The following is a 6,000-nucleotide window of genomic DNA, read 5'->3' on the forward strand; positions in this document are numbered from 1 at the left end:
TCAATATACCTCTTGTCAATGTATTTGTATATAGGATTTTAAGATACATTTTGTTTTTTTGATATCCTACGACATATTGATCAAATGTATATCAAGCTAAAATGCTTCAAATCAGAATAAAAAAAGATAGTCAGATCAATATTTATTCGTTACCTGAACAACGTCAAACAAACATAATCACAACAATTAATCAATTATAGCCAAAAATACAGATTTATCACAACATAATCATACAACACCATCCGCCATAGATAATCACATCAATGCATTGAAGCATAAAATTTAAAAGAAGTAAAGGAAAAAGAACTGGTACCTGATAAAGCAGCAATGTGGCCCTAACTGACAATCGCATGTATGAATTAAGCACCCTTAAAACAACGATCTCATTGAGTTAGGGGCAATTATCGATGGGTACAGGGGCATAACCGCTAAATCGGTTTCGCATACAATCGATCAATTCAATTCGCTTGTAGTATATCGTCAACAAACCATCTGAGTGCCGTCGGCTTGAAATTCCAAAAACACCCACCTGTAGTGTCACAAAAATAGGGAAATTACCTTTTTGCCCATAGACATGCTTAATAAGGTAGAAGCGATATAATCATAATTCAAAGTAACAATATTTACATAAGGGTTGTATTTAAAGGTTGTAAAAGTCTTTCAGATGTATTAGACCTGCAATTGCCTACATACATACAAATGTATAATTCATGTATGTAATCAAACAATTGTAACTTTCTCAAAGCTAATACTTTAGCTATAAACTTCAATACATAATAATTTCTTCAAAAGTCATCATGAATTTCAATATATGTGACAATTCGCCATAATTGTGAACTTAGTTATCAAACTAAACAAAAAGTAAGCAAAGGTAATCAACAGGATATTGTTAAGAATATAGAAACATAACAAGATTTTAATATTTGTTTTAAAGAGTGTAGTTTTTGTGACCATATTAAGGGGTTTGTGAGTCTGTGACGTTGCATTTTGAGATTATCTGAGTTTTTATTGTTGGAATAAATATAATTCGTTTTAAAAAAAAAACGTGTATTATTATACACAGTTTCTTTCAAGACACGCGTCTAAACGCCCCCTTAATACACTATAATCTTTATAAGTTCTACAAATATGTGTTATTCAACCTACCAACTTAACCCACATTAAAAATTACCCGTTTTGATAATTAGCCTACCCACCAAACACTACAATATTACCACACTTGTTAAATGTTGTATTTACCAAATTGCATCCTTGTAGTGTTGGATTATCTTTGAAGCCTCCCCACAAAAACCATCTTTTAGAGCCTCGGATTTACTCATGCAGCTAGACCTAACCTATCATAAGAACAAAAACAATAATAATTTATACTCTAAATAAGATAAGCCGAGAACTAATAATTAAAAGATATTATCATAACATTAATTACAATAATAATATAAATACACATTAAACAAAAATTGTATTATAGTTAGGCTCCTTTAGGATAATTTTAGGTTCGAGCTCAGAGTCGAACTTGTTTAAGCTTGACTCTATTCGAGCTTTTAGCGAGGCAATCTCGATTATTTCACGAATGGATTGGCTCATTTACACCTCTAGTTATACTTTTGGGCTATAGCATATAGATGCTAAACTTTTTGCTTCAACTTAAAACGAGCATAATAAGCTTGGCACGAACTTGACTCATTTACATGCAAGCCAAATTCGAGAGAGCCATGAGTTGCAAGATTTCTAACAACAATAATATGGCTGACATTTACCATATGATTATATGTAAAAAAGGCATGGAACAAAGTAAGTATAGAAGCTTACAACAACTGGAGGACGATTACCAGGAACCACAATAGGCCATGGTTAACCAACTAAAAACTCACGGAAATCGTCTCGTTACTTATCACATAATGTTTAGAATGAAAGCAGACATAAGATGAGGAAATTTCCACATTGCATAAATTGCATTATTCATACACCATCAACATCAAAGAACATTGACAACCCACCTTCCAAACTGTAAATAAGCACACGGTTTGGTTGTTTGATACAATTATCTCCACCTACAATAAATCCATAGCATTGTTATATAATGAATTTAATTGCCTCAATGAACTAATATTTTACAACTGTTGTATTAAGTTAAAATAAACACTAAACATGTCACAATTAATCTGAGTGCTATTGATAAACACAAAGATTAAGTAACTGAGCATAAATCCTATTGTTATAATTCCAAAACAAATACACATTAAAAACATCAAACATCATAACTGCACAAAACCAAAACGCCACCTTGCAACTCGTTACCAAATCCATCTCTATCTCCAGACACAAATCGTCCCCTAAGCCTCACAAGTTAAATTATTCAATACCGATCAACTGCTTCCAAAAACCCATCGAATGATCCAATAAAACTCATATTACAATCAAAATTTTAACCTGCAAACGAATTAACAACTCTACAATTAAAAAATGCAATCACATCCAAATATCTTAAATGCAACATCACGTAAATTAGGAAGTTACAATAATACTAAATTAGGGAAAAAATAAAACTGAATTTGGCGAAATCTTACGAACTCACGAGCATTGCGCTGTCGGTGTATAATTATCTCTCGCCGATTAATTTCTCTTTTTTGACGGGAATACGGAGCCGACCGGGGCACAGATGATTTCAAAAATGGCAAACAGAAAGATAATTTTGAGGGAGCTTAGTTTGAAACTGTTTATTGATCAAAAGCATTCAATTAAAGATTGAATGCAACCGAGAAAATCGTCCAATAATAAACAAGGGTGGTTGTAACGGTTGAGGCTAGAGTGAAGTTGATAGTGACTTGAAATGGAAGTATTGAAGTCATCGGCGATGTAGATTGCAGGCGAATAATCCGATGGGTGGTCACCGGTACAGAGATGATTTTGGGAGCGAGAGAGATGTGATAATATAGAATAGATAATCAAAGATGATTGGGGAGTTCTGAAACTGTTCATTGACTAAATAACTTGATGATTCAAAACCCTAAACCGTCAATTAATGGTGACAATTAGAGGAGTAATTAAACCTCACCGGAGGAAGATTCATAACGACATATGTGAAGTCGTAAGTCGCCGGGGAGTCATAAATATTAAGGCGTCTTTAAGGATTTAAGGAGAGAGAAGGTATGGAAGTGAAAGATTGAATATAGATATATATAGATATATCACACACATAATATATTATAATAATATTTTCCACACACAACCCACCCACCCACCCTCTCACATTTTGCCCCTTTTGTAGTCCACCCAAAGGACAATTTTGCCCTTACTGACTTACTCATATAAACAGTGTATGTAATATCTAGCCTTCATAAACTTCATAATAATTTTTTGTAGAAAAATGACCACATAATAGTTTAATTAATAATATTTTTTATACATTTATCATCACATTTTCTTTCACCTCCACTCATAACCACTTTTAACAAATATTAAAAAAATAATGAGTATGAATAGTGTTTCACAAAATTACTGCATTAACAATAACATTTTCCCTCCCATCCACTCTATACAGTATAGCAAACCTATTCACATAAGACACGTGAATGCTCTCAGAATCTCCCATTAACATAACAATCTAATCAAAATAAATTGATTTGATAAAAATAAATTTTTTATGACAAATTTTGTTGTCTTTGCATGCAATTAATTAGTTAATTATATAAAGTATAATGAAAAAGAATTAAGAATTCTTATTTATCTGCTACATATGACCCACTGTCTACTGGTATGTTGTCTGCCTCATACAAAATTGTGTTCGTTCAAAGTCAATCATTACATATGTAAGATTATAAATTTGTTATTTAGATAAAAACTTACGGATTTGTCGTCTCATAGTTCATTTACTATGAATTCAAAAACAACCTATGAATCATGACATTTAATTCAGTGATAAAAGGAACATTTATTTCATACATTTGTAATTTCCAAACAATGATTTTATGGCTTTGTTTCCCGGTAGAAAACATACCCATGAGGCCATGAAACCTTGAGTCCATGACTGTGTTTGTGATATATTCTACAGAATACTTTATTGGCATATCTGGATGAGTATGCGGCTCACGAGGAAACCCGGCCCAATCAAAGTCAACTATCTATACTGTATATAATACACCAAATAAGGGCAAATTAAGACACTCATTTTTAGTAATTTACAACACTTAAAGCATGATGTACATGTGTTAGTAAGGGTAAACATGTCTTTTAAGCACAATCCATTCAACTTACAAGTTTGGTCCCTCATCTTTAACCATATTATGTTTTTATTTTAACTTGTAAACTAACTTCTCACCCATGATTTTTAAACGACTATAGCCTTTTCATACGTTAATATTTTTATAAACAAATAGCACCATAAAAACGAGCATTTTATTCTCTTTAATTTGGATATGATATTGTTATAATTTTTTTCATTTAAATAAATTAATATGTTACGCATGGGTGTTCAGTGTCCAGTATAAACCGCGAACCAACCGTTCACTACGTTTTGAAAATTTTGAAACCGACCAATAAACCGAAAGTAAAAAAAGAAAAAGAAAAAAGAAGTCAAACCAATGACCGGTTTAAACGATTTCAAGGTTTTAACCGAACCATAAACACTTATATCTGTTACGTGATTAACAGGTTCAAACTCACGCTGCATCGCGCGGGCACCCGTCTAGTATTTGTAAATGAAAACCAGTAATACTTAACCAACATAGCCAACAATTTTACAAAAACGAAAATTTAACTTGAAGATGGGTGTTGATGTCCAATCCTGAGTACTTGATCTTCAACATTCCAATTCCATTCGTGAACTTCACTAAGGCATTACAACAGTACAACACCATAAATTAGCATTACCAATATATAAGATTGCATATAAATAAGATATACCGAGTCTGAATTGAAGTTTGTCAATTTAGAAGTTTAACCAGACCCAACGTAGGCTATGACGGGGTCATCGTAGCGTCAAGAAATCATCACAATGTGGCCAAACAAACTCCCCACTTCTAGTTTTTATTTAACTAAATGGGATCCTTACATATTACTTCCTCCGTCCCATTATAAGTGTCATAGTGTGAATTTTCAAGTCTTTCTTTGGCAATCTTGACCGTGAATATTTTTGTTTGTGTCATATAATGCTTGATGAAAATTATATCAAAGTAAAATACATTTAAAACCCAATTCATTCATATATTTTACATCAAGTATTATATAACACAAACAAAAATATTGTCGGTCAAAGTTAAACAAGAAAGACTTGAAAAATCAAACTATGACACTTATAATGGGACGGAGGGAGTAATTCACATCATACATGAACAAATTCAATAAATTATGCATTTCAAAGATGATTTCTACCAATATTAATTAAAAGCCTCAAGTTTCCAATTAGGTTAGGTATCATCTTATTCTTCTATATATTGACTCAATGCAAATTTTAGAAACATAACCAACAATTATAATATACTAGCTTGAGGTCCGTGTACTACATGAGTTTTTCAATAAAAGATAACATATAATAATTAAGTAATGAAAAGTTATGCAATTAAAAAATCATTTACTATTACTGGAATCGTGTTTACATATCTTGGATTCATTAAAGGTTATTATAATTAAGTAATGAAAATCATTTACTATTATTAGAATCATGTTTGCATATCTTGGATCAATTAAAGGTTATAAAATATGAGATAATTGTAAGTTCCAAATATTTGCAGATAAATAGGAATCCTACTATACTATTAAAATAAATTAGTTTGCCTTTACAAGCCCCTTTTCTATTGGATGATTTCCTTTCTTTCCAAATATATCTTGCACTTCTCTATTTTTCTTACCAATTAAATAAATCAAAAATAAAATCAATCTATACCACATCAATGCCACCTTAATGCCATGTCACCAATTCCTTTCATACTAATGTCAACTCATACTCTAACCTATATTTAATCAATAACGTTTCTTAATTTTTTACCCTAATCATGTTTTTCT

Source organism: Bidens hawaiensis, unplaced genomic scaffold (assembly GCF_021521415.1).
Source record: "Bidens hawaiensis isolate Kalapana, Puna unplaced genomic scaffold, B.hawaiensis_p1.1 tig00009139_1, whole genome shotgun sequence".
NCBI classification, from domain to species: domain Eukaryota; kingdom Viridiplantae; phylum Streptophyta; class Magnoliopsida; order Asterales; family Asteraceae; genus Bidens; species Bidens hawaiensis.